We start from the raw sequence: 12921 nt of genomic DNA on the forward strand, positions 1-12921 counted from the left end.
TCCCATCTGTCTCTCCTAAATTATCTAATTTTGCTCTGCCTTGTCACAGAATAGTCACAGTAACCCTTTCCTGTTCCTTTTGGACAAAGAAAGTTGGAGTAAAATTAGCATACCGTAGCTGAAAAGGTGGAAAAACAGGAAAAAAAAGACAGTTCTTACAGGCTGCTCAACCTGCCACCAGTGAGCCTACCTGCTTTTCTTGTTCTCAGGAGTCAAACTGTCAATTCCAGTAGTTTCATAGGGTCTGAGGAGTCTTGTAGGTTCTAGTCCTTGTTTTTCCACTAATTTATTATGTAACCTTGCTTATGCTACTTCGGCCCACATTTTTAATGGTGTTTAAGCTTAATGGTGCTCAGCATTGCAATGCCTGTTTCATTTTCAAAAGTGATTTAGGCACTTAGCCTAATTAGTGCCTCTACCACTTTTGAAAATGAGACTTAAGCTCCTAAATCAGTTAGGTGTGGCAATGCTCAGTGCTGCAATGCCTAAATTCCTTTAAAAATCTGGGTGTTCGTCTGTGTCAGTTTTCCAGTTTGTAAAATGGGGATCTTGTGAGACTATTTTGTAACTAATGCTTGGGAGGCAGTGTTGTCTAGTGTTTGGAACATGAGTAGCTGTCAGGAGATCTGGCTTTAGGCCCAGTACAGCCACTGGCACATTGTAACCCTAGATAAGTAACTTAACTTCTCTGTGCTTTAGTTCATACCATCTTTGACATGAGGATAACACTCACCTTTGCAAAGTGCCTTGAAATCTTTGAATGAAATATGAATATTTCATATTTTCTCCAGAGACTGTGGCTAATGTTTCAACTGGGGATAATATCAAATCTCTCTTTCTAGAAAACCAACTTGTGCAGGGTGGACTGCAGATATTCGTCTCCCTGCTTAAGAGGGCTTGTTTGAGTTACAGAATGGTTGAGGGGCAGTGGTCGTCTTGAAAGAAAAGAATGCATACTGTTAGAACACAGGTTTGTAAAGAAAGTGCTGCTGCTGTTTGGAGACTCCTAGGATGGAAACTGGTGCTGAACAGCTACTCTTTAATTGTTTGCCTTGATTTTCTGAACTAATGTGAGGCCTCTGGGGTGTTTCTGAGGTAGAATTCTAGTCCCCTCTTCTCCTAGGAGCAGAGAAATCTTTCTTTTGAGGCTGAACATATCACAGATGGTCTGTGTCACAGTATAATCTTATCAGGGGAGTGAAGTCGTCTTTCTGTAGTATCCAGAACCTGATGTCTAGATGGAGGACATCCCTCCACTTTAGACAGTTTGGTACTGTTCTCATATGACCGACTTTTTGCAGCTGCTTTTAAGGATGTGCAGGTGACACAGTTACCTTAGAGAGTCCATGATGCGATTTTTTTTTTTCTTTTTTTCCTTTTTCCAGTTTTCCCTCTCCATAACAAGGTGATGGGCAAAATAAATACCATAGTAGTTTCTTCCTGTGGTCTGAGAGGGAGGGCCTAGGTTACAGATGTGGTATGCATCTATGGTTGCTTTCATTTTCCCCACATATCCTTTCCCAATAAGGATAGGTGGAGAATGTCTTTCAGTCTTATCTTAAAATGCTGGCATTGACAGCGTAATAAGAGTTCTTCGAGTGCTTGCTCATATTGATTCCAATTATGTGTGCGCGCGCTGCATGCACGATCGTCGGAGAATTTTTAGTCTAGCAACACCCGGTGGGTCAGCTATGGAGCCCCCTGGAGTGGCACCTTCATGGCACTGGATATATACCCCAGCCAACCCAGCGTCCCCTCAGTTCCTTCTTACCGCCCGTTGGACCTGTGGAGCGCGGCATTGCTGTCCTCCACTCTCCCTAGTTTTTACTTCCTGGTTTAGATAACTATTCTAGTTCTTATAGTTATATAGTTAGTGTAGTACAATAGTTTGATAATTGTAGAATTAGTTTTTGTAAGTAAAGTTAGCGGGCCGGAAGGGGTCCCTCCCCCTTCCTTCCTGCGTGCTGCCCGGGCTCATGCCCAAGGCTCCGGGGTTTAAGCCGTGCTCAGTCTGTTCGAAGCCTATGCCAACGGGAGACCCCCACAACTCTTGTTTAAAGTGCCTCCAGGAGTCTCACCAGGCCGAAAAGTGTAAGATCTGTAAGGCTTTCAGGCCTCCAACCAAAAAGGAGTGGGACTGTAGACTCAAGCAGCTCCTTATGGAGGCGGCCCTCAGCCCGGATCCCCCTTCGGCATGCCAAGTTCCGGCACCGAGTGCCTTGGTGCGCAGTGGTCCGGTGGCGACTTCGAGTACTGCACCGCGGGGAGACTCGGATAGAGACCCACGGCACCGGTCCTTGCCGGCGCCGCATCCAGCGCAAGTACCTCGGCGCCGTTCCCTGTCCCCAGGACAGAAGAGACCTTGCAAGCCAGAGGGGGCTACCTCCCAACAACAGGCGCCGGCACCCCTTTTGCCAACCTCGGGCTCGCGTCTGGCACTGGAGCAACCGAGGGTATAGGGGCTGATACCGGCACAGTTGACTCTGGCACTGAGGGAAAAGCCATTGACTCCGGCGTGTACTGGCTCCCCGACCCACGCCGTGGTTGAGTCCCGACTTCCATCGACGCCAGAGACGTTTGCAACAGCAAGGGACCTCATTGCCCTTATAGAACCGGCACCGGCTCAGGCTACGGCACTGCATCCCACCTGTGTGGTGCAGTCTAGGGGCAAGCAGCCCTAATACATCCACCATCTCCGACCGTGGACACTCGGCACCGCTCCCAATTTTGGAGCAGGTCCCCATGCTGCTCACAGTCCCGGCGCCGCTCTCTATCACGGCACCGTTCCGCCTCATGGCACTGCTCTGGACCTCGGTACCATTCGGACTCCCGACGCCACACCCAGCACTGGTCAGAGTGCCGATCCCATTTAAGAAGCTGCTCCCGGCACCGCTCCCGCAGGCGGTCTTCATCGTGATCCAGACCTGGATCCCGGTATCGGTATGACCATCGGCACTGTTCTAGATCCTGGTACCACTCTCCGGCATCGTGCCGGCACCGCTGTCCTGTGGCCCGGCACCATTTCCACCAGAGTCGACACAGGCACGCCCTGCACCGCCCTGGCCCTCGCGCTCCGCTTCACGCTCCTCAGTCGGATGACGTGTCCCCCTTAGCCTATCTCGCACCAGGCCAAGCAGAGGGTAACCTGGGTCAATGGCAGGATGAAACCCAAGACTCTAGCCAGGAGCCTGCACAGTGGTCCTTCTGGACCCCGTGGGCGTACCACCAAGCCCAAGGGGTTCCACCCGCAGCCTCCTGCTCAGCCCATTCAGAGCCCCAAGTACCGGAGGCCACCATCAGTCATCCCCCTCCGGGGGGGTATGGAGCACCTGCACCCACCCCAATGCAGGCCCCAGACCCTGACACAGCGGATCAAGGACATCAGGACCCCTCGCAACTGGACCTGCCACAGAATCCATTAGCCCCTGTAGCATCTTCCTCATCTTCTCCAGATGAGGCGGTGGCGGGGACAACGACCTCAGGTCCCCTTCCGATAGACCTATGTGCTCACCAAGACCTTTTACGTAGGGTGGCATGTAATATGGATCTCCAAGCGGAGGAGATAGTGGAGTTGGAGGACTCGGTGGTGGACATCCTTTCAGCTGACGCCCCATCCTGGGTAGCATTGCTCATCATCCGCACCATACAAGCCAACGCCAAGACAATATGGCAGACTCCTGCCTCTATCCCACCTACGGCCAGAGGAGTAGAGAGAAAATACTTTAGAAGGAACAAAGAGTATGACTACCTATATACTCACCCTCGGCCGTGTTCACTGGTGGCATCCTCAGTGAACGCAAGGGAACGGCATGGTCAACAGGCTGCAGCGCCCAAATCTAAAGTCGCCAAGCGTTTCAATTTGTTTGGACACAAAATTTACTCAGTGGGGGGCCTTCAGCTCAGAGTCACAAACCAACAAGTGCTCTTGAGCCATTATGATTATAACTCGTGGAATTCCATGGGAAAATTTAAGGAGTTGATTCCGCAAGAGTCCAGGGATGAGTTTGGGGCTTTAGTGGAAGAGGGCAAAAAGGTGGCTAGGACCTCCTTGCAGGCCTCCCTTGATGTAGCTGACTCTGTGGCTAGGACCTTGACGTTGGGCATAGCTATGCGACGCATCTCCTGGCTTCAGGTATCTGGCTTACCGCCAGAACTGCAGCAGACCCTGCAGGATCTACCATTTGATGGGCAGGGCCTGTTCTCGGATAAAATGAACTCTAGAGCCAAAAAGACTCCAGAACCATCATGGGCTCCTTGGGGATGCATGTCCCAGGTACCCAGCGCAAGCCCTTTAAACCACAGCCTCAAAGGTTCTACCCCTCCCCCCCCCCCCCCCCTCCCGCCCGTCCAAGGCAGGACTTTTACAGAAGATGTGGACGAGGTTCCCTCCATTTCAAGATCGTCTCTCCCATTTCCATCATGCTCGGTCCCTTATAACTTCAGACCGATGGGTTCTTCGCACGGTGGAAAGGGGATATTCTCTCCAATTTTCTCCCTCCCTGTCCCTCTTCCGGGACCCCTCTCACAAGCAACTCCTTATACAGGAGGTCTTCACGCTCCTGTCCATGGGAGCGATTGAGGAGGTTCCATCAGAACTAAGGGGCAGGGGGTTCTACTCACACTACTTCCTAATCCCCAAGGCAAAAGGAGGGCTTCGATCCATATTAGATCTGCGCAGACTCAACAAATTCATGGTAAAATTGAAGTTCCGCATGGTCTCATCGGGGACCGTTATCCCTTCCCTGGATCCTGGAGCCTGGTACGCCGCCCTCGACATGAAGGACACGTACTTTCACATAGCAATTTACCCTCCGCACGGGCGTTTCCTTCGCTTTGTGGTAAATCATGAACACTACTGATTTGCTGTCCTGCCCTTCGGGCTGTCCGCGTCTCCAAGAGTGTTCATCAAATGTATGGCCATCGTGGCAGCCTACCTTCGTCGACAATGGATTCAGGTCTTTCTGTATCTAGACAACTGACTCATTCAGGGCCACATCAGGGAAGAAGTGCGATCCCATGTCCGGCTCATCCTAGGCACGTTCCACAAGCTGGGCATCCTGCTCAACAGTGAAAAGTCAACTCTGGAACCAACCCAGAGAATAGTTTATCGGGGCAGTCTTAGACTCCAGACTTGTCCACGTTCTCCTGCCAGACACTCATTTTCAGGCTATGGCAAACATCATCTGCAGCCTCCAAACTTCCCAACTTCACGATAAAGACTTGCCTCGGCCTTCTGGGGCACATGGTGTCGTGCACTTACGTAACCAGGTACGCCAGACTTTGGCTCCGCCCGCTTCAGGCCTGGGTATCAACGGTGTATCGTCCAGGTCGGGACAGCCTCACCATAGTGGTTCCGGAATTGGTCTTGACCTCCCTCAGCTGGTGGCTGAGCCACATGTCGGTGTGCAAAGGGGTACCATTTCACACCCCACAACCTTTCTTATACCTTGTCACAGATGCATCATCTCTGGGCTGGGGCGCCTACCTTGGGGAACACCAGACGCAGGGCCTTCGGACCGCATCCGAACTAACTCAGCACATCAATGTACGAGAGCTGATGGCAGTACACCTAACGTGTTAGGCGTTTCGTGGTTTCCTACATGGCGGTTGTGTGGCAGTCCTCACAGACAACACCACGGCCATGTTCTACATCAACAAGCAAGGGGGAGCCTGGTTGTCCCCCCTATGCCAGGAGGCCGTTCGTCTGTGGGAGTTCTGCATAGTCCACTCAATACATCTGGTGGCGTTGTTTCTCCTGGAGGTACAAAACACGCGGCAGATCACCTCAGCAGATCTTTCCGGCCTCACGAGTGGTCCATTCGCCCAGACGTCATCCACTCCATTTTCCTGAGATGAGGGTTTCCCCAGGTCAACCTATTCACCTCCCGCAACAATCGGAAGTGCCAGGTATTCTGTTCTCTCCAGGGATGTTCTCCGGGATCCCTATCGGATGCTTTCCTACTCCCGTAGAAAGACCAGCTATTCTGTGCGTTCCCTCCATTCCCACTAGTCCACAAAGTCTTTCTCAAGTTACGAAGGGACGAGACACGCATGATTCTGGTTGCTCCAGCATGGCCCAGACAGCACTGGTATACCACACTCCTGGAGCTATTGGTAGCACCTCCGATCACACTCCTCTTGTGGCCGAACCTGATATCACAAGACCACGGTCACCTCTGTCATCCCGACCTGCAATCCCTCCACCTTACAGCATAGATGCTGCATGGCTAACTCGATCGGAGTTACTCTGCTCACAATTGGTGCAGCAAGTTCTGTTGGGCAGTAGGAAACCCTCCACTCGGGCCACGTACCTGGCCAAATGGAAGCGATTCTCCTGCTGGTGCGGGCAGCGCGCCACGCCTCCATTACAGGCGTCAATACCTTTCATCCTAGACAGTCTCCTATCCCTGAAGCAGCAGGGCCTGGCGACATCATCTATCAGGGTGCACCTGGCAGCCATCTTGGTGTTTCATCCAGGAGAACGTGCTTCCTCTGTCTTCTCCAACCCGATCGTTGTTAGATTTCTGAAGGGTCTAGATCGTCTCTATCCACAAGTACGACAACCGGTTCCAGCATGGGACCTAAACCTGGTCCTTTCTACACTCACGGGGCCCCCCTTTGAGCCGATGGCCACCTGTTCACTCCTTTATCTATCTTGGAAGACAGCCTTCCTTGTAGCCATTACTTCAGCGAGACGCGTATCTGAAATCAGAGCCCTCACGTCTGAACCACCGTATACAGTTTTCCACAAAGACAAGGTGCAGCTTCGCCCCCATCTTGCCTTCCTTCCCAAGGTGGTATCTACCTTTTATGTTAACCAGGACATTTTCCTCCCAGTCTTTTATGCCACGTGGCAGGATCAACACATGCACTCTCTAGAGGTTCGTAGGGCCCTCGCATTCTATATCGAGTGTACAAAGCCGTTTAGGAAAATGACTCAGCACTTTGTTGCAGTGGCTGACGGGATGAAAGGCCTACCGGTCTCCTCGCAACGCGTTTCCTCATGGATCACGTCTTGTACCCATGCTTGTTACGACTTGGCCGGTGTCCCGACTCCGCGCCTCACAGCTCACTCCACGAGTGCTCAAACCTCGTTGGCCGCTTTCCTGACTCATGTTCTGATATTAGAGAGCTGTAGAGCTGCTGTTTGGTCATCTGTACATACCTTTTGCAGCTCACTACGCATTAGTTCAGCAGTCCAGAGACGACGACGCATTTGGTTCAGTGGTTCTGCACTCAGCGATGTCTCACTCCGACCCCACCGCCTAGGTAAGGCTTGGGAGTCAACTAATTGGAATCAATATGAGCAAGCACTCGAAGAAGAAAAGACGGTTACTCACCTTTGTAACTGTTCTTCGAGATGTGTTGCTCATATCCATTCCAAACCCACCCTTCTTTCCCACTGTCGGAGTAGCTGGCAAGAAGGAACTGAGGGGGCGCTGGGTCGGCTGGGGTATATATCCAGTGCCATGAAGGCGCCACCCAGGGGACTCCACAGCTGACCCACCAGGTGTTGCTAGGGTAAAAATTCTCCGATGATTGTGCACGCAGCACGCGCACACCTAATTGGAATGTATATGAGCAACACATCTCGAAGAACAACAGTTACAAAGGTGAGTAACTCTCTTTTTAACCTCATGTAAGTTTTCCCTTCTGGGAGCGGCAGGGAGCCTGCCTTAGCCCCACTGAGCCACCAACTGGAAGTCTTCCGAGATAAGTGCTGCTCGGTGGGAGCCTGCAACCCAGCCCTGAGCCCCCTCCCGGAGGCAGCACCCCATGTCCCCTCCTAAACCCCAACACTTTGCTCCAGCCCGGAGCCCCCTCCTGCACCCAAACTCCCTCCCAGAGCTTACACCTTTCATCCCCTCCTGCATCCCAACCCCCTGGCCTAGGCTCAGCTTAGAGCCCCCTTCCACACTCCAAACTCCTTGGCCCTAGCCCTGAGCCCTCACCCCCTCACGAACCCCAACCCCCCCCCTGCCCCAGCCCGGTGAAAGTGAGTGAGGGTGTGGGAGAGTGAGCGACGGAGAGAGGGGAAGATGGAGTGAGTAGGGCGGGGCTTCAGGGAAAGGGCATGGTAGATCCTTTAATTCAGAAAGTGATCTTGTGTGTAAAAAGGTTGGAGACCACTGCTGTTCAGGCTCCTCTTTTACCAAAAGGTTCCTCAGTTCCTAATAAATCTAAATCCCTTTTCCCAACACCGTTGTTTCGTCCACTCATTAAGACCATGCACCCCTGCTTGCTAAATGGCCCTGCACATGGAACTGGAAGCATTTCAAAGAATACTACAAAGAATGGAGGTCCTGGACTTTAATCTCTTACCTATCAGCTCTAATTTGGCCTCCAGGAACTCTCTCCTACCTTTCTCTATGTAATTGGTTCCTACATCTACCATGACCACCTGCTCCTCCCCAGCGCTGTACAAAAGACTGTCTATATGTTTTCTGAGGCTCGCAACCTTCCCACCCAGAAAGCAATTCACCATGCCATTCTCCCAGTCATCACTAACCCAACTATCTATATTTCTAATAATCAAATCCCCCGTTACTATTACCTGTCTCTTTCTAGTAACTGGCGTCCCCGCCCCTGGAGGGGTAGCGTCAGTGTGAGATGATATCATGACATCATCTGGAAGGATCGTTTCCCTCTGCTCCAGCTTTGTTCTCCTTCCCTGAGACTTTCATTCTCACCAACAGCACAAAGGTTGTCAGACTGGGAGTGGGATTGCTTTACTGTGTCCCTGGAAGTCTTGTCTCCCTTAGCTCCTCCAGTTCAGTCTCAAGAGCCTGTATTCAGTCTCTGAGGGCCGTGAGATGTTTGCACCGAATGAACACACATGCCATCTGCCTGCAAGGCAGGTAATCATACATGCTACCTTCAGTGCAATAAACTGGATGGCCCCCAGAATGCTGCCTGCATTATTTTTACTCTTCTTTGGTTTTTTTGGGGAGGTGATTGGCCTATCTCCCTCTCACACACCCTCTCTAAACTCCTCTGCTTGCTGCTCCTGTTCGCTAGCTCCTCTGATTGTATAGGAGCTGGCTGTTACTCAAACTCTGTATATATATTTTCAAAAGCACTTAAGTCCCATTGACTCTCATCTATATGCTCAATGTTCCTGAGAGCATTCTACATGATCAACTTTCATGAAATCCCTAGGGAAGCCCCTTGAGATAAAATCCTGGATCTGTTACTTCAAGTAACAGTTACTTCATTGCCACTTGAATCCCTATCTTCATTATCAATGTTTTATCTATCGGAGTAGCCTTTTTAATCGCTATCGCTTGTCCAGATGGATTGTCTGAACTAGTTTCATTGTATGTGTAATCATAATACAGTAATTCCTCCAACTGATAAAAATGGTCCTTTGGCCTTTAGGAAGGTAACTAAAAAATACAAATGCAAAACGAGATTAAAATCAGGTATTTAAATCAAGGTTTGCTATTTGCACATTTAAATCATGATTAAAATCAGTTATTTAAATTGCTTTGACTTAAATCAATCCACTCTGCTTTTTAACTGCCTTTTAACATTCTATAGCAGCTAGAAAGAGAGCCCACACCATTTAACTAGTCAGCTATCTGTGGACCACTGGTCCAGAGACCATAGTTTAGGAACCATTTCTGTAATGAGTGTTCTTTTATACTACACTAATCGCTACTATTTGAGCACCTCACAAAAAATATTAGAAGTACATGCTCCAGACTGCTGTGAACAGAAGTTACAACTCCATTAATGTATGTTCAGATTGCCTTAGTCACAAAATCAGTTTTTGTGCCATTGTAAGCATAACTCAACAAAACTTTAGATGTGGCAGCAGATCTTGTTATACACAAGATCACCTGATGGTTTTGAGATACCCCTGAGAGAGGACCACACGCAATAAAACTTACACCATAGCCAGGTTCTTGTGGCATCTTTAACTTGGCATGTATCTATAGCTGCTTTGTGTGTTCTACCTTGAACTTTAATACAGTAACTCCTCACTTAGTCGTCCTGGTTAACGTTGTTTTGATGTTAAGTTGCTGATCAATTAGAAGGAAGCATTTCACAACTTTAAACGAGCATGTTCCTTAAGGTCGTTTGGCAGCCGCCTGTTTTGTCGACTGCTTGCAGGAAGAGCAGCCTGTTGCAGCTAGTTGGTGGGTGGTTGGAACCAGGGTGGACCAGCAGCCCCCTATCAGTTCCCCACTCCCCTAAGTTCCCTGTGCAGCAGCTGCCTGCAGTTCAGCTGTGTCCCTCCCCCCATTGCCATGTGCTGCTCCTGCCCTCTGCCTTGGAGCTGCTCCCAGAGATTCCTGCTTCCTGTATGGGAGGAGGGGGGAAGAGGAGGGCTAATGTCAGGGTGTCTCCCCCTGCACCCTGCTTACCCCATCTTCCATGGGGGGAGGGGCGGAAGACACACTACGGAGGGAGCTTCTAGGCAGTAGCTACTGTCTCAGGAGGTCTCAGCAAGCTGATTTAATTAACAGGGCAGTGTACTTAAGCCTGGGGTCAGCTACTTAAAGGGGAAATGCACATTTTTTTTCTCTCACACACAGGGTGTCTCTCTCTGTCTGCCCTCCCTCCTTTCCTGCTGCCTCCTAGAGTGTGAGAGTTAACCCTTGAGGGCTCAGTCAATTGCTAGTTCATTTAGCAGTGAGGTATTCCCTGGAAAATATCCCACCCTCTAACTCCTCCACCAAGCTTCACAATCATCATCACTGTGTACCAGTATTAAATGGTTTAAAACTTCTATTCTGACTGTGTGTGTGTGTGTGTGTGTGTGTGTGTGTGTGTATGTATGTAAAATATATAGTTAGTCTTTGGTGAAAAAAATTTCCCTGGAACCTATAACCCCCCATTTACATTAATTCTGATGGGGAAATTGGATTCGCTTAACATCGTTTCACGGGGGGAGGGATAGCTCAGTGGTTTGAGCATTGGCCTGCTAAACCCAGGGTTGTGAGTTCAATCCTTGAGGGGGCCACTTAGGGAGCTGGGGCAAAATCAGTACTTGGTCCTGCTAGTGAAGGCAAGGGGCTGGACTCGATGACCTTTCAAGGTCCCTTCCAGTTCTAGGAGATAAGAGATCTCCATTAATTAAAGTCGCATTTTTCAGGAACATAACAACGTTAAGTGAGGAGTTCCTGTATAGGATTACTTCATTGTTTTACAGTAATGTGGTCTATGTGGAACTACACCTGAAACACTCAAACTCCTTCTACTGCAAAATATAGCTGCCTAATTACTCAGTTTTTCATGCCAGTAGTATACCCCTTGTAAAAGTGGATTGGTCTTAGTGTTGTCTGTGTGGCATAGCCAGTTCATTGCAACAGAGATTTCAGTCCCCTGGAAGTTTTGTTCTGATTGATCAGTAGAAAGGCTACATTTTAGTCACGAGTATTTTTAGTAAAAGTCATGGACAGGTTACAGGCAGTAAACAAAAATTCATGGCCCATGGCCATGACTTTTACTATATACCCCTGACTAAAACTTGGGCGGGGCGGCCCGGGGAACACCATGGGTGCTTGGGGGGTGGCCCAAGGGGTGCTGCGGGTACTTGGAAGGAGGGGCGGCCTGAGGGGGCATCACGGGTGCTCGGGGGTGGAGGAAACGGGGGGATGTGGCCCGGGAGATGCTATGGGTGCGGGGGGGAGCGGGAGGGGTGGCAGGGCTGGGGGCAGCTCCCTACCTGGCTCCTGGGAAGTGGTGACCTCCCGCTCCTAGCTCTATGTGCTGCTTCCGCTCCACCCCAAGCCCCAATTCTGCAGCCCCCATTGGCTGGGAACTGCAGTGCCCTGCACCCCAGCCCTGAGACCCCTCCCACACACACACCCAAAGTCCTGCTGCTGGGAGGTGGTGGGGCTGAAACTGCCCCAGCAGTGGCCAGTGCACCTGGTTTGGGGGCTGCCTGAGCTGCTCAGACAGGCCCCGGACCAGGCACACTGGCTGCTGCAGAAGTCATGGAGATCACAGAAAGTCACAGAATCCATGACCTCTGTGACAAACATGGAGCCTTAATCAGTAGCCATGCATTTTGTCTTACTGTTTAAATCTTACAGATTTCTTTTCTCTATCTCACTTTTTTCAATTGATATTTTTTAATGAAGTTTTCAGTGAAACTGTCAGTATCATGGATTTATTCTTAAGATGACTGTTTCCATAGCTCCACATTCCTGAAGATTGTTCATACAAAAGAGCCACAGAAACAACTGCTATATAATTATTAAATACTAAAATAGCATGTAGCAGGCAGCCAACTCTGTGATTAACTGTGGATGGGTGTTTACCCCATGTGACTTTCCTATGAACTGGTTGTCTAAGTAAGAATCCATTTTATTTACTCTTACAATTTTGAATTATGTCACACAATGTATGTCATATTTCCTTGATAAAATAATTGGTATATATTGGTGAAATGTGTCTTTTTAATAGCTCTAGACATTCAGTACAGACTATTTGAGTGTGGCGGGGGCTTCCATGCAGATGGATCTTAAACAAAGCAATCAACATCCCTACACATCAGTAGTTGGCAGCCTTTCAGAAGTGGTGGCCAAGTCTTCATTTATTCACTGTAATTTAAGGTTTCGCATGCCCAGAAGGTCGGTCGTTCTCTCTCTCTCTCTCTCTCTCTGTCATTATTATATAACTAAACTATTGTTGTATGTAAAGCAAATAAGGTTTTTAAAACGTTTAAGAAGCTTCATTTAAAATTAAATTAAAATGCAGATCTTATCTGTTTAATGTGATGCTTTTCCTTGCTGAATTTTCCAATGTCTGGCCCGTATTTGGATACTTTAAGCTGCACACAGGCTTCTGAGTGATCAGTTGTTAACTGGCTCAGAAAGGGACAGAGGACAGATTTCATGTGTGAAAATACCTGTACACACAGGTATGTGGATCCAAATGCTGAAAGCATTGCAAATGCAATTTTATTCA

The 12921-nt window shown here is 49.4% G+C and overlaps 1 protein-coding gene across 1 annotated transcript in view; it reads left to right on the forward strand.

Moving 5' to 3' along the window:
* Positions 1-12921, forward strand: part of RECK (reversion inducing cysteine rich protein with kazal motifs) — a gene marked incomplete in the record, with an annotated part of 268496 nt that overhangs the window by 159066 nt on the left and 96509 nt on the right.

This window comes from Trachemys scripta, chromosome 2 (assembly GCF_013100865.1).
Source record: "Trachemys scripta elegans isolate TJP31775 chromosome 2, CAS_Tse_1.0, whole genome shotgun sequence".
Lineage (NCBI taxonomy): Eukaryota > Metazoa > Chordata > Testudines > Emydidae > Trachemys > Trachemys scripta.